The following is a 26,792-nucleotide window of genomic DNA, read 5'->3' as shown; positions in this document are numbered from 1 at the left end:
AAGTTTCTCAGAGGTAGCAGGTAGGCTTTATTCAAATAATGCACTCAAAAAAAAAAAGTCAAAAAAATACATCAGACCTTCATGTCAATAGGAATTGCATAATGCAGAATCGAAGGACAATTTAGACTGGAACAGACTGCAGAAGTTTATCTAGTCTGGCCTCCTGCTCAAGTTTTTTTGCTCAATTAACATTTTGACTTTGAATATAAAATAATTTAAGCGACTTGCACACAGAAAAGTTTGCCCAGCAAGGAGGAATGCAGAACTATTGAGTAAACAGAAGTAATAACCTCGTATTTTTGGATCTTGGAAACACCATGAGCTCCCTGCCTCACCACAGACCTCTGAGGTAGTGTAAACAAATAGTTTAATTTTTTCCATGCAGCTGTGCATCACCTCTAAAATGGAGATACAAGACGGAGATGACATGAAGCTAAGTAACTTTCAGAAGTAAACTGTCCAGATACCACAGTAACATATAATGTAACAGACAGAAAGGAAGATTAATATATCTGTACATGAACAGGCTTGAAATGGCAACAGTAATCCAATTTTCACTGCACTTATAAAACAAAGTTAGCAATAAATGAAGATGTATTCAGAGAACTTGTTTCTAAAATCATACCACATTTTTGGAAGCACTGCTGTGTATATGAATACCAGAATTAATAGATGAAAAGCTTCCCTCTCCCCACCCCCACCCCCTGAGCTTATATATTTTTCTCCTTCTCCATTAAAAAGTTTTGATCATTTTGTTAGGAATGAAATTCATATACAACTGTTTTTGATAAATCCGTATCTTGTTGCTACAGCATGGGTATTCCTACACAAATAATGAACAGGAATACAAAAAGAATATTGAAATACTTCTCCATCTGATATACACCTTATAGCAAATTAACATATTATACTTAACAGTATCTTGCTGAAGTCAGACTTCGTATCTGTTTGCATACATTTCCTCTGTCACTGACACACACAGTTCATTGATTACAAATACATCACCCAAAAAGTTAAATGTCAATTCCTAGCAAGTAAGCAAAAGAATGCCAAAACAATCAGAAATGTTCTCTGTATTCCTGAAGGACAAAACAGTCAGGGTTAAATATGTTATTCCTCTGCCAACTCTTAATCTCCATCAACACAGATGTATAATACCACATGTAGATTCTGTGGTGCCAAAGTGATCTCAACTGTGGTGCTTTGCAGGAACTCTACATTCAAAGACCATGCAGGTTGAAAATATTACCCCAGTAGTCTTCCTTCCTTTCTTCTCTAGGTCTTTTCATACCACTTTAAGCAGGAGTATTTTCATTTTGCTTTTGCTTTCCCACCAACCATCTCTCTCCTGAATACCTTCTCTCTTGCTGAATGCAGCTCATCAAAACTTGTGACACCTAGGAAATTGTCTGTGCCTCTAGACAACGCATCTAAAGCTGTTAAAACCTCAGTTTATGTTCTAGTGACCTCAGTTGGATAAATCCACAATTTTCCCAATCATTAGATTTTTTTCCTCAAATAATTGATCCAGTTACAGTAGAAGTATTTCACATAACAGCCATATCACACTGAATTTGCAATGAAGCATCATGTAAGCACAATTACACTTGCTTTCAGAAAGCACATGAGAATTCAAGAAATTCTGAATACAGTAATTCAGCTAAACTTATATTTGAACTGGAAACTCCCAAATCTATTAGTATGTATAGAAAATTCCATCACCATGGTAAACAAACAAAACTGGTGCCAAATTCAGTGTCATTAAGAAATCAATGAAGCAAGTTCACCATTTTTCTGGGAGCTGTTATATGCTTCATTTCCTTCACCACTTTCAAGTACAACCAAGGGAAAAATTCTGACCGCTTGAAGAGTCCTACTTTTTTGAAAAGTTTCTCACTCCTTGGCTCTACAAGTCTTCAGAGCATTTATTCACTAGGGAACAACTTCAAACAAATGTAACAGTACCCACAAGGGTAAGCCAAAGCACATAAACCAAAAATGTTAGTACAAGCAATGTTTTCTCTACAAGCAAACTGCAGGAGAAGCATCCATTACCTTGAAAGACTCAAAGAAAGAAGTTGTTCAAGGGTATCCAGGAAATTAATGAAATTCACAGTAGTCAGAATGGAAGCTGAAAGCATAGAAACACGATTCAGAAGTACTACCAGGCTTCAGAGTTCATAAAGAGAAAGCAGTTTTTCACTGGCAAGGGCCTGACTCTCCAGAGAGAAGGCATTCCAGTTCTTCCAAAAGTTTAAAAGGAATCTCAATTTCTGCCACTTTAAAGCTTGCTTACCCCTGTTAACAGAGCTGCCCAGCCTACCCAGGCAGAACAGAGAAGCTGACAGAAGCAACACACTTCACTGGGCTCTGCCACAGGCAGAGTCCTTCCCTTTCTTATTCTTCTCTTATACCAGCAAGACCTACAGCCCTGCTTGAAGCACAAGATGCATAATTCCATATAGTTAACTAAAATTGGTATCTCTGTGCAGATTACAGCTGAGAACCTGAAGTTGCTCTCCAAAAGGTAGGAACTATTATTGCCTCCAAAAAGACAGAAAATGAATCCCAGAGAGACTGAGTATCAAACTCTCATTGTACATCATTTTAAATGTCAAGCTATATTACTGATGACCGTATCTGAATGAGTCACTGACAAGGAGAATATGTAACAGCAGTCTACTTTGCTTGAACCTCAGTCTGTGCTCCAAACATTACTCATCACATTCTTCTATCAAAATATATTAAACTGAAGAAAAGACGTTACTCACGTTTCATACCAGCTCAATTTAACCATTATCTCTGTTGAGCAGAATGATATTTTTATAAAATCTCACATCTGCAGGGAACACAAAGCTTCACTAAAAGCACAGGCGCTAACCAGCTCAACTGGGTTATTACACGGTGTTAATACATTGAACAAGGGATGACAAGATGTTTTCCCCTTCCCAAATAAGCAAAATCTATTAAAAAAAACAGTTCTCAAAGATGCTTCTGATTACTTACCAGTTACTTCTGGCAGCATCTTTCTTTAACCACAGTATTATGAAAGTAGTCAGGAATTGTATCTTAAACTAGGCCATGAATCAACATTTCAGGCCTTGTTTTCCTCAGAACTACTGCTCTGTACTTGCAGATTCCATATGTCACAGCTGAATGCAACCACTCTTCCCCAGTATTAGTTCCCAAGTTTTATTTCTTGGTGAACTGGGTCTGTCTGGATGGAGTTAACTTTCCCTGCAGCAGCCCATACAGTGCTGTGCTATGCATGTGTAGCTAAAACAGCACTGGTGTCACACCACTGTTTTTGTCCATTTCTGAGCAATACTGACACAGGACTCCCTCCAACCTCCTCCCAAGAGCCAGCAGGCTGAGGGGTGGGTAAGAGGTGGTGAGGGGGCACCACCAGGGCAGCTGACCTAAAATAACCAAAGGGATACCATATGATGTCACACTGAGAAAAAAAAAAAAAAAAAAAAAAAAAGGTGGAAAAAGGGAAGGAGAGGGGAGGAGTGGGCTCTCATTATGAAAATGTCTGTCCTCCCAAACAATGGCTATGCATATTGAGGCCTTGCTTCAAGGACATGGTCAAGCATCACTCAATGGTAGAGAATAAGTTCTTTCCTCTCTCTCTGTTTCCACATGGTCTTTGCTTGTTGTGCGTGTTGTTTTTTTTTTACCCCTCCCCTTTTCCCTTTAGTTAGATTAATTTCCCCTTAATTATTTTTCCTTTAATTAAATTATCCTTATCTTAACCTGTGAATTATTTGGTTTTTTTTCTTCTTCAAGGCCAATGGGATGAGATTCAACATGGCTAAGTGCCAGGTCCTGCACTTTGGTCACAACAACCACATACAACACTACAGGCTTAGGGCAGAACGGCTGGAACGCTGTGCAGAGGAGAAAGATCTGGGGGTGCTGATTGATGCTCACCTGAACATGAGCCAGCAGGGTGCCCAGGTGGTCAAGAAGGCCAACAGCATCCTGGTTTGTACCAGGAATAGTGTAGCCAGCAGGACCAGGGAGGTGATCATCCCCCTGTACTCTGCTCTGGTGAGGCTGCACCTCAAGTGCTATGTTCAGTTTTGGGCCCCTCAGTACAAGAACAACATCGAGGTCCTGGAACATGTCCAGAGAAGGTCTACAAAGCTGGTGAAGGGCCTGGAACACAAGTCCTGTGAGGAGCAGCTGAGGGAGCTGGGGTTGTTTAGTCTGGAGAAGAGGAGGCTCAGGGGAGACCTTATTGCTCTCTACAACTACCTGAAAGGAAGCTGTGGGGAGCTGGAGGTCAGCTTCTTCTCACAGGTAACTAGTGATAGGACTAGAGGGAACAGCCTCAAGTTGCACCAGGGGAGGTTCAGGTTGAAAATTAAGAGACATTTCTTCTCAGAAAGAGGAGTCAGGCATTGGGACGGGTTGCCCAGGGAGGTGGTGGAGTCATCATCCCTGGGGGTGTTTAAGGAAAAGTTGGATGTTGTGCTTAGGGACACGGTTTAGTAGGTGGCATTGGTGGCAGGGGAAGGGTTGGACCAGTTGATCTTGGAGGTCTTTTCCAATGTTAATGAATCCCTGTTTCCTCTTCTGAGGAGGGGGAAGAAGAGAGCAGTTGTGGTGGAGTTCAGCTGTCTATCAAGGTAAAACCACCACAGTAGCACTATGTCCTGCAGGCCACAATCAGAGCTGGGGTGCCTCATGAGCTAACCTCTCTCTGCCCTTCAGGGAAGATGAGCTTGTTGACAATCTTTATTCCCCTAATGTACAAAAAGAAGGGCTATTATCTCCTCAGGATGGAATGAACGTCTGCATTTCCAAGTAAAGCTGAGAGCAACAGCATGCATAACCACAGGAAATAGTCAAAGTGTTACAGTTGGATAGAAATAAAAGATAAAAAACAGTATTTTTACAAATTCATTTTCTTCAAAGTTCCTTTGCACAGCAGAGAAAGGTATCTGCAAAAAGAACACTCAAAGCTAAGCACAAAGTTTTTGCATTCTCCTCTTGCACTTCATGGGGGATGGAGTTCTAGCTGGTTTCTGGCATTCCTCTAGAGACTGATATCGCCAAAGAGACCCTAAGTCGCATGATGCACTTCAACTCTAAAGACAAGAGCATTGCTCTAAAGGAAAGCCACTGTTTGGCTAAACTCCTGTGCTTACTGAAAAAAAAAAAAAAAATCACCACAAATGAAGTGTATCCCATGAGGCAGCAGAAGAGTATCAGCAAAGGTGTTTTGTTTTTTTGAACAAAATTTTTAAGCCTCAAGGGCTGAACTCCATGGAAGAAAATCTAGCTGGAAGCTTACATAAAAACACTCCCCCCTTTCCATTATCAAGCATCTTGAAAAGCATTAGTAATTCAATACAGACAGATGGACCTTCACATAGATCCAAGCCTACACACATACGTATGTTACACAGCTCACAGACAATGGAGCAGCAGGATAACTCCAAAATATTTTAAGTAACCACAGTACATGAGGCAAAGTAGTAACATAGTAAAGGAATACTGCTATCCATAAAAATACTACAGAACAGAACACACTCTCCAAATAACGCAGAACAGCTGGATTCAAGCTGCAGCAAGGCCACTGCTGAGAATCTGCTGAAACAGAACACCTGCAAGATTTCATAAAGCAGAAAACAGAACTTTTTGAAAATGACTTCAAAATTTTATTAAGTCAGTCGCTTCTTTCCACAGGCATAACATATAAATGAAGTGCATAAACTTGACAATATTTACATATCATGTTTTACTTATGGATAGGAGATACATTTCTAAATACAGAAGTGTATTGCTCACATTTAAAAAAATACAACCTTCCTTTCCACAAACCATAGCCAAAGAGCAAGAGCAGCCAAGATAGAGCAGCAAATTTTTAGATACTTATAAACTTAGAGCTCAAAAATACAGCATTTGATCTAGACAGGAGAAAGCATAGATGAATTTTAACAAATAAATTAAATAACAATTTGTGTTATGGCTGAAATCTATTAATCTAAAAACATACTAGCTAGAATACAGACCACTACTTAAACCCTACAGCCTCCCCACAGAGTTTTGTCTTATATGCCTAGATCTGTTTAAACTCACTCAAAATGCCAGATTTCCCAGAAGCTGCAGGAAAAAAATAATAATAATTAAAATACAAAACATTAATTGTACTTGATTTTTTGACCTCCCAAATCAACTTAAAAAAAGAAACTCTTAAGGTTTAAAGTTGCTGATAGCTGCAAGAATAAGTAAATGGCTGCAAGAAAACTAACACACCTCAGGAAAGTTTTATTTTTAAATAGTGAGACACCTTGTGTTACTAAGTATTTTCTGAGTTTTCTGATTGTGTTTATTTTAAAAACACAAATTGGTTAAATATCAAAATCAACAACAATTAATTTAAACATGGAACTTGCCAGGTTCCAGGCTCTCACTTCTTGACCATAGCAACAGGCTGCATGTTTATAAATTAAAATCAAATAACTCCTTCATCAAACCCAAAGGGAACAGCATTACCAAAATCCAGGCAGCTGAAGTTTCTTGATATATATTTTAAAAATAATAAAAGGCAAATTACCCATACCCTGGCAAAAATACAATGTCAACAGTCCAAAAAAAAAAAAATACATTTGGATTGCAAACACTATAGAAAGGCCCAGATATACAAGGTAAACAGAACCTGAAACACATGTTCAGGAAATCACATGTTCCCAGGTGTACAAGCACACAATACCCCACAGAGATATTCTTTGCTCTTGGAGTATTTTCAGGACATTGGCTGCATCCTGTAACAAGCCACTATCATCTATTAACCATTAAAGCTAAACAAATACAAAAGCATGTGTGCAGAGAAGTTGTGTTTCCATGCATATTTCCTTTGCAATTTAGGGAAAACTCACATAAGGCTGTGAACACAGATCGTGTCTTCCTCTTTACTAGCCCCAGGAAGGACAGAAAACAAGGATGCCCACAATGTGGTACAGATCAAAACACTCATAAAAAAGGAAACCCATTACAACTGGATGTTAAAAAGCGATCCCACCTCCAGAAGAAACATCTAATGGACTAATCTTGGTATCAAACAACCAGGAATGCTTGAGCTATGCCAGACCAGAAAACCTGCCTCTGTCTCTCCTGGTGCAGCTCTTTCACTTCACATTGAACTACATAACTGGCAAAGGGAGAACCAGCACACACAGCATAGACACAAAAACCATAGGACCTGTAACTAAGGACACTCTCCTGATGTGAAAGATTCATGTTCAAGCTCCTACTTTCTCCTTTGCTTCCACATGCCAAGATGGGCATTCCACAGTGCTATGGTATCTTCCTGGCTCAGCATATATTCATTTACTAAAGGGCCTAGTCTCAGATCCTAAAATCAACTTTTTTCCCTCTCCTTCCCAGTGAGATGCCTTCAATTCCCCCCAGTCTCCCAGGTACCAAATTTTCTGCCTGATAGCAGCAAGTCATATTCACTGGCCAGTACAAATCCAGCTGCTGCCCTGTGGGGAATAGCTGGACCACAATTTTAGAACTTAAGCTAGCCAGCACAAAGGACTGCAGCTGACAGTGGACAATAGGAGGAGGTAGTCACATCTGCAAGGAGCAGAAGCAACAGCAACCTGATACTGAGCAGCAGGCACAGAAGGTGCCACATAGCTGTCTAGGCCCTCCTCATCCCCTCCAGTGAAAAGGTGGCAAGCCAGATGGAAATGTCCCCAGGCCATTTTCAGCAGCACACACCTGCTGAATCACCAGAACAGAAACAGAACTGAGGGGTTAAAAAAAAATAAAAATGTATTAAGCAGAATGAATCCAGTTACTTAGACACAAGTGGCCTAATTTGGACATGAGGAAGCCTGGCAAAAAAAAAAAAAAAAAAAAAAAAAGTTTTAGCTGCTTGCTTAGAGAAAGTGCAATGGGTTTTATTTTTTAAATTAGTGCAAAGGAACAATGCCAGAGAAAAGATTTCTGCAGAGGTCCTCATATTCACCAATATAATATTATGCAAAAACAGTCAGCCCTCAACAAATTACACACTAGTACATTTTTTTCTTTACCAGTTTTAATTTTAATCTTAACTTCTCAAATTAATTTTACTAGTAGCAGCTGCAGAAAAATACAGACTTTCTACGGAAGAAGAAAGCCAACCCATTCTCCTTCAACTAAAAAGACTGCTTTAAATACATTTCTTCTACTGATCAGTGGGAATGTATTTTACAAAATAGAGAGTCTGGAAAATGGTAGGAAAGAGGGTGCATGGTACGCTGGAAGTTTTATACGTGCTCTAAGGTTTTTTTCAACAGAAGAATAAACTACACATTCACTTACATTGCAGTATTCCAGTTTACCCACCTAAAATTACCTCAAGGGAAAATAAACAGTATTTTAATTGAAAATAAAACCATATGCATGTAGGTTAAAGTCATCATCATACACTTTTTCACTATGCACAAGCATACAGCTTTCAGTAAACTGAGAGGAAAACCCAGATGCCCTTAATTCTACTTTTGTTTGTTTCTGTGGTTAAGGCTTAGAAAATATCACCCCCACCTTTGTCTTTCAGTAAATCGATCCAAGAATAATAGATCTAAAAAAACAACACTCAGCTCTAGAAGTACATCCGTAATATATAAACCTAACAGACCGCTCTCCAAACAACACCACTCTTTTTCATTCTACAAAAACCACAAATAAATACATCCCCAAATGGATTAAACAACCTCTTTCTGTTATACCCAAAGCTGGAGGAGTGAAGAGTGTCCACATAGCTTAAAGAACTACAAAGACAACAGCATCTTCTCTTTCCCTGGCTGCTTAATTTCCTCAAATTCCACTGGAAGCAGGCTGCATCAACACACCTGCCCATTAGATTACTGCAAATCAATCTGTCACCTTATGCCTCCAGCAATTCATTATTTTAATTCTGGTATCACACAGGCCTGTACCCTCAGGGTAATTAACCTTGCATGTGCAAGGAAGGGAGGGAATGAAAAAGGGTGAACACCCAGTCTCTGTGAAGCAAGACAATGCTAATTGTGTATCAGTGTCAGATCACTACAATATATGCCGCAGGCTATGGAAAATCTGCCTTAATATATCAAGTGCATGACAACCATAACCCACCCACCCCCAAACTTACCAAGGCCTGAGTATGCAAGTCCAGTTACGTTTTTAACCCGTGCAAGAAAACAACTTCAAAAGCACAGCTGCACAATAAAATACATGCTAACAACAGATTACCAATTCAAGTAAGAAAAAAAGAGATGGGAGCTTACATGGATAAAGTGCATTATCATTATCACCACAAACTCTCCCACACTTCCATAAAGACAGTTTAAACTTAACTCAACCTTCTTGTTTTTTCATTTACTAAATGCAGCCATTTCTGTTTATTCTGCCATTCCTGACATTGTACCAAAAGATTAATTTTAAAAGTTGAAATCAATAGAATGAAGCACACCCCTGTCAGAGTGCTATGGATGTTGCAAGGAGGAGACTGCAGTATCCCCAGGTGTGAAATACTATCTTCCAGGCTGCTTTTCTGAAACTGTTTTCACTCCTGAACTTATGATAGGCCCCGCTTTGGGAACACTGGCCAGCTAAAACTTCAATAGCTGTGACATTTCCAGGATGCTTGCTTCCCCCGACCTTATCCTCTACCCCTCAGTAAAATAATTTGCTGCCAAACACCTGCAAACACTTACACGCAAATCCCTTTCCTCATGTAGGCCTGTGGTCTAAGAAACAATTAACCAATTCCCAAGTCCAAATTGATTTTTAGGGAGGAGGTTCAGTCACCTGCTCACTTCTTGCCTTCCAGCCACTAAGTACAGAGGCCAAGAGAAACAAACGAGAAAAGCTAGAATCACTAGCTCCTTGTCCCCTGCCACTCCTGTTACACACATCTTCTTTCACAGTCTCCATCAAGAGAGATTTTCCAAGAGACAGTTATTCAGGAATAGCTCAGGTGTAGCTGATGCACAAAGACACTCCTTTGGATTTGGTAACTTCTGGACGCATCAGCCCTGCTTTTGAGCTTCCTGTATGGGAGGCCCAAAAGCCGAGGGCAGACTGACCTGCAAAGTTTCTTTTCTAGGCTTCCCTCCTTTGATGCCAGTCAGGCTTGGTCTATCAATCTATCTTTGTGGGAAACAACAGGATTTGCTCCGTGGTACTATTTTACTCAAGCAACTCATTTTAATTCTTAAACCATCAACATGAGGTAAACGAGTACCTTACTTAACATCTGGACAAACACTCCAGAGCAACCTTACCAACTTCACTCAATGACTCAGCATAAGAAAAAGCAATTACACTAGCCATGCAATATTTTAGGTTGCACTTGATCAGCAGAAAGTACAGCCAAAGCTGTACTTACAGGAAACGTATTTGCAGAATATACACAGCACTTTTCACAACACAATACAGTGACAAACAGCAATGTGCAAGCTGTTTCAGGAGCTTCCTTCTCCCTCTCCCCCAGAAAAATAATGCTGTAAGTTTCTGAAAAGTTTTGCCAAGCTGATGCATAAGGCACATTCAGCACTCATTGCTATGGGAAGAACTGTACATTCTCAGCAGGTACACAGTAGAGAATCAGGATTTGTTCAGTATGTGAATGAGTAACAGCTTGATCATTTAACTGGCAGCCTCACTAGGAATAAAACAGAACAGTATGCCCTAAAATTAAATGCCTAACCAACCATTATACTTCCTGTAGTATGTTTAGTGACTTCTAGATTAGTTTCCTTCTATTGCGAATGTTTCAGCACGTTTGTTTTTCCCCTTCGTTACACCTGCTCACTAATTTTAGCAATGCTTGCTGGTTTCCATCTTTAAAAAAAAAAAAAAAAAAAGTATGTTTAGGAGATATGCAAGTAATTATACTAAATAATGTTTTAATCAATTAAGCCTCACTGATAACACAACACAATTCTGCTTCATTCTCTGTCAGTTTGGCCATTTCCAAAGAATAAAGGTGACAAAGAAGAGATATGAAACTCTTCATCAGCTTGTCAGAAAGAAATTTCCGTATTCTTCCAGTCTTCTGCACTATTCAGAATCTGAGTGATACTATACCTTCTTCCAACCATAGAACGTGTAGTCAAAGAGACAGATGTCTTAATAGTCTTAATACATCTAAGGGATATACTCATAGTCATCCTGCAAAGCAGCACAAGCAGCAAAAGAACCCAAAACAGGGAAATGTTTCTGTGTCCAGACGTATTTTATGCATGACCATGAAACAAGAGCAGGTCAGAGAAGGTAATGCCTACACCAACAATATCCCCAAAATGTTCAGTAAAACAAAGTGTGAACTGCAGAGATGTACACAGGATTGAGTCTGAAACTGCAAGGAACACCGATTAAATCATTTGTGGCCATTACCCACTCTAAATAACAGTTCCTTGTGGCACACACACATATATTAAGAAATGTTATGTTCTCATTTAATCCATGGAATACTCTTGGCAATGTAACACTAAGTTATTAGCGCATGTATTTCCAACAAATTAAATGACTGATTAAGCCTTCCAATAAACATTAATTATTAGAAGTAACCAGTTTAATTACAACAAACGAAACTTTTTGGCTATTTAAGATGAAAAACCCACTATTTGCAATACTTCAAAGTTTCCATTTTACAACTTCAAAGTCATCAACAATCTCATTAGTTTAAGAAAAGGTCCCATTTAACCCTCTATTGAATACATTTAACCAATTTACTGCAGCAGCTTCTTTTAAAAATTAGCCAGCTTAAGACATCTGCAATCACTCATGGCATTGAGCAGTAGCCAGAAGTTTCCTATCAGACATCAAATAACAGACCCAAAGTCTCCTTCACGTAGACACAGCCTACGTAGACACATAGACATACTTGTGACTCTCACTACCATTTCATACCTAGTAAAAGGTAAACATTGTGATTACAAACGTAAAGACTACTACCAGACGCTCCTCAATGCGGAAAAATAATACACCACCTAGCATATAAACAGCATTAAATATATATATATGCAAAATGTGATACTGAACAGCTAATTATAGGTTCGGAACTGAAAAATTTTGTTGAGGCACAATTCCTTGCCGCTCAGAACAAGACCATTCCAACTTCAGAGATTATGACCGTGGAGTATGAACCATCCAAACAAATGCCAAAAGCTGCTTATGACATAAGTTGGCAGAAGAAACACAAGGATCCCAAACCCAGATCTTTCGGGTTTTTATGTAAGGAAAGTGCCTGTAAATAACCAGATAATTTGACTTTTTCCTTCCGTAAGACAGCTGACAGTTCAAGACAGCGATGGCAAGCCACTGCAAATGAAGAGAAGTTGGCCATCAAGAGACATCTGCGTTAGTACCAAAGACAACAAGCTACCCCTTTCACCACAGACAACAAAACGATGTACTACGGTGGGCTTACGACTGTATCAACACGGTTTCACAGCTGACTACAACCCGGGAAACGCCCCGAGGGACTGAACGCTGCCATGCAGATGTTCCAGTCGTTTCCGCGGTGGTCCTCATTAAAATCCAGGAGCAGCGCTCCCTTCCCCCTCCTCCCCCCATCCGCTCACAAGCCTGTAGACTTAAGTAACTTTTCAGGAGAGAGACACACGCCTCGGCGCTACTCTTCTCGGCGCTGAGACCCTGGCGCTGGTTAAACAAACCCAGCAGCACCTCCCCGACTCCTCGCTCGGAGCTCGCACGGGGACGGCACGCCGCCCGGCCCGCTGCCGCCATCCCGCCCTGCCCTGCCCGCAGCAGCTCCCCGCCACCTTTGCCCCCACCGTAACGCGAACCCTTGAACCCTCTCGCCGAGGGGACGGGGATCCCGAGCCCTCACACCTGCCCCCGCCCAAGCCCCCCCCCCCCCCCCCGCTCCACACCGCGGGGGGCGAGCAGGCAGGCCCCGGGGGGGCGGCAGCCGCCCCAGCCCAGCGGCGCACGGCCGAGGACAGCCCCCCTCCCCAGCCCAACGCGGCCCCGGGGCCGCGGCTCCCCTCGCCCGGTGACGGCCGGCCCCGCCGCCGCCTCTCCTCGGCCCCCAGCGCCGAGGCACCGCGGCCCGCCGAGAGCCGCCTCCCCGCCGCCGAAGAGCCCCGCGCGGCAGCGGGCTCGCCCGCCCCGCCGGGAACAAAGCCCCGCGCCGCCACAGCACAGCTCCGGGCGCGCTCCCAACGGCCGCCCAAGTTCTTTACCTCGCTGCCCCGGCGCTGCGGGGACCCCCTCGGCCGGTGGCGGAGCGGCTCAGCTGGAGGACGGGAGAACTAGTCTCCCCCCTCCCCCAGCCCCGCGCCGCACACACTTGTTTTTATTTGCTACGGTCCCTCCCGCCGGAGAGGAACCTCCACCGCCTCGATTAAGGCAGGGGAGGAGGCGGGGAAGAGACGCGTAGCACCGCTCTCGGCTTGGGGGCGGGGGGCGCGGGGCAGTGCCTATCGGGCCGGGCCCCGCTCCGCTGGGCTCCGCCGATACCAAGCTGCCTCGGCCCTGGTGTTTGGCGAGACACCCTCGGGGCCCCGGGACAGGCCGGCCCTGCAGGACTTCGCTTACCCAGCCTTAAAGTTTTGAGCTGAAGTGCAAGGCCTAAGAGTTGCAGTCCCGAGGACGCGAGCGCTTATCTGTCTCCTGGCCGGTCAGCCATGGCTGCCACAGGAGGGGAGTGAACTCAGAGCCGTGGGCAGCCACGTGCAGAGCGGCTACAGCCATGAGGCAAAAAGCACACAGGTTTCGAGGGGTCTTCACCATCCCCAGCAACTGAGGTTCCAGGAGGATCCCCCAAGTCCCGTCCCTGCTACTGCCTAATGCCACAGGTTCCCTAGGTACACACAGTACTGACACCTATAATATTTAGACACCAAAAACTACCTCTTTCTTGAGGTACTTCAGGAAAGGGCAACTCCACACCTGGAGTGTCTGCAGGATCCATAAGCCTTCTACCTGCCAAAGAGCATGGTAGTTTCAAGTTTCATGCATAATACATACATATTCACTGAAGTGAATATGTAAGTGGAATTCACTGAAGTGAATATGTAAGTAGAATTAATAGGATTGAGATGTCTAACACAGATCATGCTGTCAGCTGGTAACTGGGGCCTCACCTGGGGGTGTATGCACATCATAAGAAGCAAAAGAAGGTATTTGAACATTTCCCTTATGGCTCGGACTGCATGTAAATGAGCAGTGGCCATACTGACGTGACATCTTGGTAGCTTCTTTTCAACAGCTGAAAATCCAGAAACAAACTCATGGATATTAATACTAAACAGAAATAGATACCTTACACTGTCAGAGGCAAGGTTTACAGCCCATTCTAGCACTAGGCATTTCCACCTGGCTGTTTAGGCAGTAATACTGTGATAAACATTGGCAAATCCCTTGCTTTGAGGAGGAAGAAGCCCCCCTAGAAATCCCAGAGCTAGGCTTTAAAGCTCAAATGTTTGTTGCAATTCCTTTTATTATGGGCACAGGCAAACAGGTAATCATATGGAAGGCAATGACATTCAAATGCAAGTATATTGTTATCTCTGAGAAAGTAATGTAACAAACACTAGCCAAACAAAAACAAACTAGTCCCCAGACATGCTTAATGCTTACAGGCCCATTTGGACAAGACTGTATGGTATTGCTAGGAAAGCTTATCTATATTATATATATATTTATATACTTTTTAAACCTCTTCTATCCCTTTGTACCAAGTAGAGAAAGAGAACACATACTACAAATCTTTTAGATGTGCATCTCACTGTTCTTAAAGACAGTTTCTCCTAGACTTTCTGCTGAAACATCCCACTCTATTTGTCACATGTAAATAATACCCAACATATCCCTAAATTAAGCCAAGAGACTCTGGTAATGGGATCAATCACTTAATCAGCAGTCCACACAATCAGCACCTCCAAAGATTCACAATATTTGGTCTTTTTTCTCAAAGCCCCATCACATGGATCGTGTTATTACCAGAAAATTTCACTGGACCTTAAAAAAAAAAAAGGGGGGGGGGGGGGGGGGGAAAGAAAAGTATTACAACCAGTTTCAGACTTTCATGCCAAATTTTCAAGGCCTGAACTCCAAGAATAGAAAGCAGAAATTATTATATTAAAAAAAAAAAAAAAATATTCTGTGGTTCAGCACTCTGACACATGACTTTGAAATGCTTGAACTTTGGCAATACTTCATGTATATGCAGACATCTGCTTCTAGATTAATGTGTTTTTGCATATAAATGGCACTAGCAAAAAATATATATATTTATTTTTGCATACCAGCTGCAATGCTATGTGAAGAGTCACCATCAAACTGTCAGGAAGTTTACGTAGGGTTACTGCCACAGCACTAGCTTGGTATAACTGTATGTTCTTTACATTTTATAACACACAGCCTTGACAAATACTATCTCCTTATACGTTTAAATCCATAATTATCACTTCTATATTCTGAATTTCACCCCTTCTCCCTTTACTAGGAATAGGGGACAATTCAAAAGGAGTGGAAAAATCTGTGTTTGTTTTAAAGTGCTTTAAATGTATCTGACCCTACACAAAGGTGTAGTCTGACTAAGTTAAACACTCATCTCAGATACACACCGCTGAATCAAGGCATCTGCTGTGTGAAGGGAGTTGCTAAACTAACCTAATGCAAATAGGCTAGTGTTGTACTTTAATGACACCACAAATACTTGATATCAAGTCCAATGAATGCAGTAACAGAAAATACCTGTGTGACTCATATCTTTTGCACGCTGACGGTCTTTTGCTCCTGATTTAGAATGGTGTTTTATTCTTAATGTATCTACAGAAGCAGCCAAATTTGACTGATGTTTCAGTTACCTGAATAAAGCTTTTAAATCAGAATGCAGTGAGACTGCTTATTTGATCATCACTGAGCCAAAACTAACCGTAGAATACTCATCAACAAACAAGAACCTGGAGACCATGCTATGTAGAAACCCAGGTATTCAGCACTATTTACCTGTTGCTCTTAGGTTTAAATATCACATTTCCAGACCAAACCAGATTTTTTTCATGTGCATAAGATATATACATTGATGATATATACTATGTTTATAACTACTCATAAGGCATACAGATGCATATCTGGTGCCAAGATTACTTCACAGATACAAACCTTCCCTTCAGCAAGGCTCCTAAACTTTGGTACGCTTTTTCAAAGTAGACCACTTAATGCATGTTTGTAATCCGACTTCAGTGTCAGAGATTATTAAAGAATAGTTTATTTGGAGCTTCTGTAATAGCTTTAAGCTATGTAGCATCAATAGTAGCGTAAGAAGTTACAGCACTTCATAAATGTCTCCCCAACAGCTCTGCAATTTGGCTTGAACAACCGCTAAACCCCAATCTGTACTACAGGCTCACTATTCTTCATGCAACACTTACTTTGCTACCATACTATTTTACCCTTCTTTTCTAAGGCCTTTTCCTGTGATAACAAATATAGTAAAGCTTTACCTTTCAGTTAGAGTATTTTAGAATGAGTGAGTTATAAAACAAGAAAAGTACTTCATAGCAATAATTATACAAAAATCCCTCCAGATGGTACTGCAAGAGACTATCCAATTGATCAGCTCTGATTTTCTTAAATCTGACATGAAGCAAAACAATCTGTTCCTTCAGGAGAACAGAACATTTGTACATCTGTGGTTTGTTGATTGCTATGCAAATACAAAAAAAAAAAAAAAAATCTGTACCTCAGTACTACAAAATTGGCATTATTTTGCCACATAAGCAGTTTAAATCAGGGGATTTTTGTATACATCTGCAAGTCAGGCAATTTATGAAACTGACTGCACTCTTTTGGAGAAGACTGCTAGGAAACAAACTCAGATGCTAGCTTAATCTTAACAAAAGATAATAAGAAACAATTTTGAACTTAGCCAGGACTTCAGGTCTTAACATTTTTTCCAAGAGCAATCAGTTCAAAAAAAAAAAAGGCAGAAATTAACAGTGCTTATGTTTTCATTTGCAACAAGAAAAAGTGGGGTTCCGTGATAAATAGGCTTTATTGTTTTCTTTCATTTTCAGTAAAACAAATCCATACAGCTGTGAGCATTAAGCCACAATTTCACATTCTCAAGCCACTGCACCAACTAACCCTATTTAATGCCCTGTTATATGTTCTAGGAATCAACCCATATGATCTGTTTTCCAACATCAACTTCCTTGTACCGAACATGTCTGTGATAGTCAAAAAGCTCATGTTAAATCTGTTGGCTCATCAAACATACTAGTGGTGTGTTACAGGTGCAGCAACATGAAATATCAGTATGCACCGACCTTCTGAAACATTCAGCTGGTATGAATGTCAAAATGAGTAACAAAAGAGAAACACAAAATCTCTGTAAAACATATGAATAACTCAGTCCATACCTTCAGTGCATTGAGGAAAATTTACCTTTAATCTAATTATCATTTGCTGCTCTGATTCTTTATGAAACATAGGTAAGGACAAATACCTTGCACAGTATCTACAACATTTTCTCCTTCTATTAAAGTATCACATTTTCATAATAAACAAATGTATTTTTGGAAGTTATCTGCTTGCAAGGCAGAAGGGCATGTCTACATTGCCCACTACAGGATAGTATAGGCATGCTAGGACTACACAGTTTTTAAGGTAGGCTCATTTACATTATGGTACAATGAGTAGGATACATGCAAATACTCATGTCATCCAATACTTAATGACTTGTGATATGACAAATATTTCCTGGCACTTAATATTATCTGATAAACTTTTTGCTATTCTCCAGTTTCCTAGAACTGTTCCTCCTTTTTTTTTTTTTTTTTTTTCCAGAACAACAAAAAAGCGTTAAGAAACTACAGTGAGAACCACTACAATTGGCAAGTTTAAAACCGAAATTGTGAAGGCTGTAAAAAAGCCTCTGATGCACTATAAAACTGGTATTTTGTATAACATATGCTACCATTACTATATTCCAGAAAAAACTCAGACTCCAAAAGATGTTTTCAACACAAGTCTGGTGGTACTGAGTGAGGTAAGCCAAGTGTTGATGCAGTTGGAAGGAAAGAGAATTAAATGAAAAATAATAGTTGCTGCTTTTTACTCTTCTCAGAACTCAGTTCCTCTCATAGGACTTGGACAGAAGTTCTACTCATAGGCATCAATTGCACAATCCTTCAAACGTTGTGATGGAAGGCAATGAAGAATCAAACACCATGTATCATATACTCAGTGCAATGTGACTGGAAGTTTAGTGCAGAGCATACAATTGCCGCAAGTGGCTACCGAAAGTTGAAGAAAACAGAGAACTGAGAACATGATGTCATAACAGGCCTTACCAAGCCTCAGTGCATCACTCTGTGTACCCTTAGCACTGATGGCAGCTTCAAAGTGATATATTTCTCCTCCTTAACCTCCCTCCTCCACACGGCAAGATAGGATCCGGCTCAGAACAGTGTACAGGGGATTTCTGGGGGGAAATCACGCACATATTCTGGAAGCACAACACACATATATCACGCACATATATCTGGAAGCACAACACAGCCCAGAGAAAGCAGTCTAGGAGGTTTCTGGAGAAAGTGGAAGATAGCTTCCTGACGCAGCTGATTAGTGAGCCTACCAGGGGTGGTGCCCCGCTAGACCTTCTCTTCACAAACAGAGAAGGACTGGTGGAGGATGTGATTGTCGGGAGCTGTCTTGGGCAGAGTGACCACGAAATGGTGGAGTTCACTATTCTTGGCGAGGCCAGGAAGGGAACCAGTAAAACCACTGTACTGGACTTTCGGAGAGCTGACTTTGGGCTGCTCAGGACACTGGTTGGTAGAGTCCCTTGGGAGGCGGTTCTGAAGGGCAGAGGGGTCCAGGAAGGCTGGGCGCTCTTCAAGAGGCAAATCCTAATGGCGCAGGAGCGGTCTGTTCCCATGTGCCCAAAGATGAGCCAGCGGGGAAGAAGACCAGCCTGGCTGAACAGAGAACTGTGGCTTGAGCTTAGGAGAAAAAAGAGGGTTTATAATCTTTGGAAAAGTGGGCTGGCCACTAGGGTCCTCCATCCTATAAGGATGTAGCGAGGCTGTGCAGGGACAAAATTAGGAAGGCCAAAGCTCATCTGGAGCTCAATCTGGCTACTGCCGTTAAAGATAACAAAAAACACTTTTATAAATACATCAACACAAAAAGGAGGACAAAGGAGAATCTCCATCCTTTACTGGATGCAGGGGGAAACTTAGTTACAAGAGATGAGGAAAAGGCAGAAGTGCTCAATGCCTTCTTTGCCTCAGCCTTTAGCGGCAATACCGGTTGTTCTCTGGATTCCCAGTACCCTGAGCTGGTGGAAGGGGATGGGGAGCAGGATGTGGCCCTCACCATCCACGAAGAACTGGTTGGTGACCTGCTACGGCACTTGGATGTGCACAAGTCGATGGGGCCGGATGGGATCCACCCAAGGGTACTGAGAGAACTGGCAGAGGAGCTGGCCAAGCCACTATCCATCATTTATCAGCAGTCCTGGCTATCGGGGGAGGTCCCAGCTGACTGGCGGCTAGCGAATGTGACGCCCATCTACAAGAAGGGCCGGAGGGCTGACCCGGGGAACTACAGGCCTGTCAGTTTGACCTCAGTACCAGGGAAGCTCATGGAGCAGATCCTCTTGGGAGTCATCATGCGGCACTTGAAGGGCAAGCAGGCGATCAGGCCCAGTCAGCATGGGTTTATGGAAGGCAGGTCCTGCTTGACGAACCTGATCTCCTTCTATGACAAAGTGTCGCGCTGGGTGGACGAGGGAAAGGCTGTGGATGTGGTCTACCTTGACTTCAGCAAGGCTTTTGACACCGTCTCCCACAGCATTCTCCTCAAGAAACTGGCTGCTCTTGGCTTGGACTGGCGCACGCTTCGTTGGGTTAGAAACTGGCTGGATAGCCGGGCCCAGAGAGTTGTGCTAAATGGAGTCAAATCCAGTTGGAGGCCAGTCACTAGTGGCGTCCCCCAGGGCTCGGTGCTGGGGCCGGTCCTCTTTAACATCTTCATCAATGATCTGGACGAGGGCATTGAGTGCACCCTCAGTAAGTTTGCAGATGACACCAAGTTAGGTGCGTGTGTCGATCTGCTCGAGGGTAGGAAGGCTCTGCAGGAGGATCTGGATAGGCTGGACCGATGAGCTGGGGTCAACTGCATGAAGTTCAACAAGGCCAAGTGCCGGGTCCTGCACCTGGGGCCCAACAACCCCAAACAGAGCTACAGGCTGGGAGATGTGTGGTTAGAAAGCTGCCTGGCAGAGAAGGACCTGGGAGTATTGGTTGACAGTCGGCTGAATATGATGAGCCAGCAGTGTGCTCAGGTGGCCAAGAAGGCCAGCAGCATCCTGGCTTGTATCAGAAATAGTGTGACCAGCAGGGCTAGGGAGGTGATTGTCCCCCTGTACTCGGCTCTGGTGAGGCCGTACCTCGAGTACTGTGTTCAGTTTTGGGCCCCTCGCTACAAGAAGGACATCGAGGTGCTTGAGCGGGTCCAAAGAAGGGCGACGAAGCTGGTGAGGGGCCTGGAGAACAAGTCCTACGAGGAGCGGCTGAGGCTTGTTCAGCCTGGAGAAGAGGAGGCTCAGGGGCGACCTTATCGCTCTCTACAGATACCTTAAAGGAGGCTGTAGAGAGGTGGGGGTTGGCCTGTTCTCCCACGTGCCTGGTGACAGGATGAGGGGGAATGGGCTAAAGTTGCGCCAGGGGAGTTTTAGGTCAGATGTTAGGAAGAGCTTCTTTACTGAAAGGGTTGTGAGGCATTGGAACAGGCTGCCCAGGGAGGTGGTGGAGTCACCATCCCTGGAAGTCTTCAAAAGACGTTTAGATGTAGAGCTTAGGGATATGGTTTAGTGGGGACTGTTGGTGTTAGGTTAGAGGTTGGACTTGATGATCTTGAGGTCTCTTCCAACCTGGAAATTCTGTGATTCTGTGATATTCCATGGTTATCCATTCTAAACCACTTAGTCCAGCAATTACACACCTCCCCCAGTGCATGTATGTGCTCGGCTCCCTGTGTTGAAGAGACTCAACTCCCTGAAGTTTCCCCACAGAACTTCTGGAGACCTTGCCAGTGCTTCACTGCACTTTTCTCTGCCACCAGAGACCTACGGCCTTCAGTACTCTGTATTCTGACTGGTACGGCTGGTGATTCTGTGCCTTGCCCATGACAAACGATTTTGCTGTTTTGTTTGGTTTTGTTTTTTGAGAAAACAACTTTGAGACAGAAACTGCTGTACATGTTGTGTGCCTGTGAACAACATAAATATATATATGTATGTATGTACGTGTTTATATAGAGAGATATATAGCACAGCATAGCCTGGGCAATGTCAAGCAGGACTTCAGTGTCCTAGAGTCCCAAGTGAACAGAGTGGGGGCCCAGGTGGTTTTCTCCTCTGTTTTGCCAGCTAGAAGCAGAGGTGAGGGCAGAAGTTGATGCATCATGCAGACTAACGTGACTGGTGTCAATGACAGGGCTTTGGCTTCTATGATCATGGAAGGTACTTCAACAAATACAGATTACTGGGGAGAGATGGGATCTACCCATCTACTAAAGGAAGGAAAATCTTCACTGGCAGATTGGCTCACTTAGTACATTATGCTTTAAACTAATGAACCTGGAAACTGAGGCTGTAAACCATGAAATTCACACATGAGCAACAGGATAGAAGGGTGTACCTACTGGAATAGTGAGGAATGCTCCCCAACCCCCCAAAAAACATTCTGTCAAAAAGGTGAGGCAGCTGAAGGCCCACATGAAATGCCTCTATACAAATGCACACAGCATGGGTAACAAACAAAAGGAGCTGGTAGTCACTGCACAGCTGGAAAACTATGAAAAACTGAATGCAGAAGAACTTATCAGAGAGGTCAAGACTGGAAGCAGCATGGGCTGCAGTGATCATGCCCTGGTAGAATTCTCAGTCTTGAGGGTTACAGGATGGGCAGAAAGTAGAGTCAAGACACTAAGTCTCAGAAAGGCATATTTTTGGCTGGTTATGGCACTAGTGTGTGAGATCCCTTGGGAAACTGTCCTCAGAGATAAAGGAGCAAATGAGATCGGGGTGGTAAAGACATTTTTATTGGGCACAAGAGCTCTCTCAATCCTGACATGCAAGAAGTTAGGCAGAGGAGGCAGAAAAAACAGTCAAAAACATTCTTTGATTCTATGATTCTACAAACACCTTAATTTTTAGTGGAGATGTGTTGATTTCCTTGAATCAAGAAAGAAATCAAGCTTTCTCCAAGTCTGTGCATATGCAACTCACCTCCCAGTCACGGTCCACTAGTATCAGTTATGAAGTGTCAGTGAAGCCATACAATTCCTTGCACATGAGTAACCACAAGCTTATATGCCCGTTTAGACCCTTTGTGGACTGCAGGTTAGCCACCACTGATTTCAAGAATATATAGCCAGAGGACTGGCTTTTCCTTAGCTTTTCAGACATTACTTTGAAAATAAGATTCTTTAGATAAGGGTAGATAGAGCCACACTCTTTAAATATGATTAAAAGGAAATTAATTTCACCTGACATTTCCTTATAGTTATCCCTTCTTAAGCATAGTATGCTGTCTCTGTAATACATAAAACCAATAGCAGTGGCCTAAGGAGCCTACATCTTTGTCCAACGACCCCAGTATTGCCTTGGTCCTTTTTACAAACCTACATACTATTTCCAATTTAAGGAAGTTGTCTTAGCTTCCACTAAAATGTCAGCTGTACAAAAGCATTCAGGATTTGAACAGCTCATCTACCATTCACTTAGATTGTAGAGCTAATAGTTACTCTTCTTAGGGAATCTGATGTCTGCTTTCTAGTTCAATGGCATGATTCAAAGAGGAGCTCGTAAAGAATAGAACCTGACCTGTAAATGTACATTATGAAAGGGAGATCCAACAAGACCAACTTTCCTGTAAAAACACCTTACTGTGAGTTGACAGATGTCTGCCTCCAGGGGGCAGGCACCAAATCCTGTTTGAAACACCTATATCCTTTCCCCTTTACTTCACACTCCAATGTTTATAAATAATAAAAATAGCCCTTTCCTTCCCACTTTTTATCAGATGTGGAGAGGGGGAGATGCCAATTTCAGTTTTGGGAAGGGCATGCATTGTGCAGTGGCTTCAGGAGAGTTGCAGTTACATAAATGAAGCCACAATGAATTAAGAAAAAACTCTCCCAATAGCTATAACAGAATAGAACAGAGAAACAGCATTATTATGTGTGAACAAGAGACACAAGCAAGTCTTTGTGGCTTTCCAAGACTTCCATTCAACTCTGCAAGACAGACAAAAACTCCTGGAGTAGAGTGAGAAGGATGAAAAATTTTGGCATAGCAGCAACTACAAAATACACGGGATCAAAACACCTACTTGTGCAATACCAAATCTCAGCATAGTATCTGCCAAGAAAAATTTAGGATAGAAGACAAAAAATTCTTTCATAGAAATCTTTATCATAGAGATCAAGAATGTTTTCAAAGTTTAACTGCATTTTTGGTACTCATATTGTCCTATTGCTGTACTCAGCAAGGGTCAAAATAAAACAACTTACAATTCAGCATTCCCAGCAGAAGGTTCTGAAAAGTTGCTTTGTGCCTACTTGTAAGTTTATGCCACTGTAACACAATAGAGACAGCAATACTATTCATACTAAGTGGCAGGAAGTTCTAGCATGAACTGTTTCTAGATCCATTGAGGAAGCCCTTAACTTACTGGACAGAGCTTGTGCTACCACTGATTTGTGCTACCTAGCACTTTTGATCCACTTATGCTAACATGGCTTCCTCTTACTGATTTGGTTTACACCATCCCAAAGAGGATCCTTTGCCAGTACAGGCATCTCACCTATTTAAACAACATCATCCACACACACAGAACTACTCTTATACTACACAGAATCATAGAATCATTCAGGTTGGAAAACACCACTAAGATAATCTAGTCCAACCTTTAACCTAGTACTAAAGTCGACCACTAAACCATACTACTAAGTTCTAAATTTACGTGTTTCTTGAAGACCTACAGGGATGGTGACTCAACTACTTCCCTGGGCAGCCTATTCCAATACTTCACAACCCTTTCAGTAAAGAAATTTCTCCTAATATCCAATATATCTTCTAGTGCAACTTGAGGCCATTTCTACTCATTTTATCACTTGGTGCTTGGGAGAAAAGATTGATCCCCACCTTGCTATATAGCCTCCTTTAAGGTAATTGTAGAGTGTGATAAGGACTCCCCTGATCCTTCTCTTCTCCAAGCTTAACAACCCCAGCTCCCTCAGCAGTTTCTCATAAGACTTGTTTGCTAGGCCCTTCACCAACTTCATTGCCCTTCTTAGACACACTCCAACCCCTTGATGCCTGAGGGGCCCAAAACTGCACACTCTATTCAAGGTGCAGCCTCACCAGAGCCAAGTACAGAGGGACAATCTCTTACCTAGTCCTGCTGGCCACACTTTTTCTGATACAAGCCAGGATGCTGTTGGCCTTCTTGGCCACCTGAGCACACTGCTGACTTACATTCAAACAATTAACAACTAATACCACCAGGTCCCTTTCCTCCAGGCAGCTTTCCAGCCACTCTTCCCCCAGCCTATCTTTTTGCATAGGGTTGTTGTGCCCCACGTGCAGGACCTGGCACTTAGATTTGTTGAACCTCATACAGTTGGCCTTGGCCCATCAGTCCAGCCTATCCAGATCCATTTGCAGAGCCCTCCTACCCTTGAGCAGATCACCACTCATGCTAACTTACCGTTATTTACAAACTTACTGAGGGTGCACTCAATCCCCTTGTCCAGATCATTGATAAGAATGTTGAAGAGAACTGGCCCCAGTACTGAGCCCTGGGAGACACCACTCATACTGGACTCCAGATGGATTTAACTCCATTCACCACGATTCTTTGGGCTCATCTGCCCAGTTAGTTTTTAATCCAACAAAACGTACACCTCTCCAAGCTTTGAGCAGCCAGCTTCTTCAGGAGAATTCTGTGGGAAATGGTGTCAAAAGCCTTTCTGAAGTATAGGTAGACTATATCCACAGCCTTTCCATCATCCACAGAGCATCCAATGAGCATGTCACTAAGGAGATCAGGTTCCTCAAGCAGGACTTGCCATTCATAAACCCATGCTGACTGGGCCTGATCACCTGGTTGTCCGGTAAGTGTTGTGTGATGGTACTCAGGATAATCTGCTCCATGAGCTGCCCCCACACCGAGGTTAGACTGACAGGTGTGTAGTTTCCTGGATCCTCCTTCTGGCCCTTCTAGTAGATCATCATCTGGTCATCACATTTGCTAGCTGCCAGTTGACTGGGACCTCCTCTGAGAGCCAGGACTAGTGATAAATGATGGAAAGCATCTTGGCGAGCATTTCCGCCAGCTCCCTCAGTACCCTCGAGTGAATCCCACTTGGCCCATAGACTTGCATACATCTAAGTGGAGTAGTAGGTTGCTAACCATTCCTCATGGATTATGCTCCTCATGGATTATGGTCCCCATCCCTATCTACCAGCTCACGTGGCTGGGTACCCAGAGAACAACAGGTCTTACTGCTAAAGACTGAGGCAAAGAAGGCATTAACTACCTCAGCCTCTTCCTCATCTCGTCACTATGTTCCCCCCACATCCAATAAAGGATTCTCCTTAGTTCTCCTTTTCCTGTTCATGTATTGCTCCAATACATGTACATGTAGAGCTCCAAAGTGGTCTGACGCTGCCCAGAACTGAGCCAGTAAGTGAAGCTGTTTGTACTTCTGTGAAAGCATATTTAAGAAAAAAAAAAAAAAAAGAAAAAAAAAAAAAAAACCTACTGCACAACAGCAGCTGGGAGAGTGAGGAATGAGAAACAGCCTTGCAGACACCAAGGTCAGTGCAGCAGGACGGCAGGAGGTGCTCCAGGCAGGCAGCAGCAGTTCCCCTGCAGCCTGTGGAGAGGCCCCTGGTGGAGCAGGCTGTGCCCTTGCAGCCCATGGGTCCCACACGGAGCAGATCTCCACGCTGCAGCCCTCCCGTGGAGGAGCCCCCGGTGGAGCAGGTGGATGTGGCCATGGAGAACCCCCACTGGAGCAGACACAGGGATGGAATTGCAGCCCGTGGGGAGGGGACCATTCAGAACAGGTGACCTGTCAGGAGCAGCTGCCCGTGGGGGACCCAGATTGGAGCAGTTTGATCCTGACGGATGGACCCCATGGTACAGACCCATACTTGGAGCAGTTCTTGAAGAGCTGCTGCCTGTGGGCAGCCCCTGAAGGCTCAGTTCAGAAAGGACGGCATCCCGTGGGAGGGACCCCACGGGGAGCAGGGGAACAGGCTGGTGGTGAAGGCGCGGCAGAGAAGTGCTATAGACTGTCCGCAATCCCCCTTCCTTTGCACCGCTCAGGGGGAGGAGGTGGAAGAGGATGGACGGGGGAAGGCAGTTTTGCTGGCCTAAGAGTAGGGCACACTCTGCAGCCCAACACCTGGGGCCAGCGTGTTCGCCCCGGAGCTCTGGCTTGGAGGCGGCGTTGCCTGTGGAAGGTGCCGAGCTCTGAGAAGCCATGTCTGGAAACCACGGCTCCCAATCGAGATGCCCAAGCTCCTGGGCTCTCCCGGCGCGAACTACTGCGCATCCTTCTCCCCCCGTCTTCCCAGGGGCCGCCCCTGTACGAGGGGGCGGGAGGGGGCCGCTCCCGGTTCCGCCAGCCCCGTCAGCCGCTCTCGCGAGGGCTGCCGCAGCCTGGCGGCCGCCTCGCTCCCAGCACCTCGGGCCCGCCGCCATCCCCCCTGCTCCGCCGCGGGGCGCCTCAGTCCCGGGGCC

General features: G+C 43.5%; 1 protein-coding gene across 7 annotated transcripts in view; it reads right to left on the bottom strand.

Moving 5' to 3' along the window:
- TNS3 (tensin 3) overlaps positions 1–26,792 on the bottom strand; it is a 247,589-nt gene that overhangs the window by 194,277 nt on the left and 26,520 nt on the right. Inside the window, exon 1 of one of the 7 annotated variants that reach the window (XM_035316741.1) lies at positions 13,200–13,294. The exons of the other annotated variants lie outside the window; for them this stretch is intronic. The gene's annotated coding sequence lies outside the window, so the exon portion shown is untranslated. Of the gene's footprint in view, positions 1–13,199; positions 13,295–26,792 lie in introns of those variants that run through there. 7 annotated transcript variants of the gene reach the window in all.

This window comes from Oxyura jamaicensis, chromosome 2, assembly GCF_011077185.1.
Source record: "Oxyura jamaicensis isolate SHBP4307 breed ruddy duck chromosome 2, BPBGC_Ojam_1.0, whole genome shotgun sequence".
Lineage (NCBI taxonomy): Eukaryota > Metazoa > Chordata > Aves > Anseriformes > Anatidae > Oxyura > Oxyura jamaicensis.
This window is presented reverse-complemented; position numbering and strand designations above follow the sequence as displayed.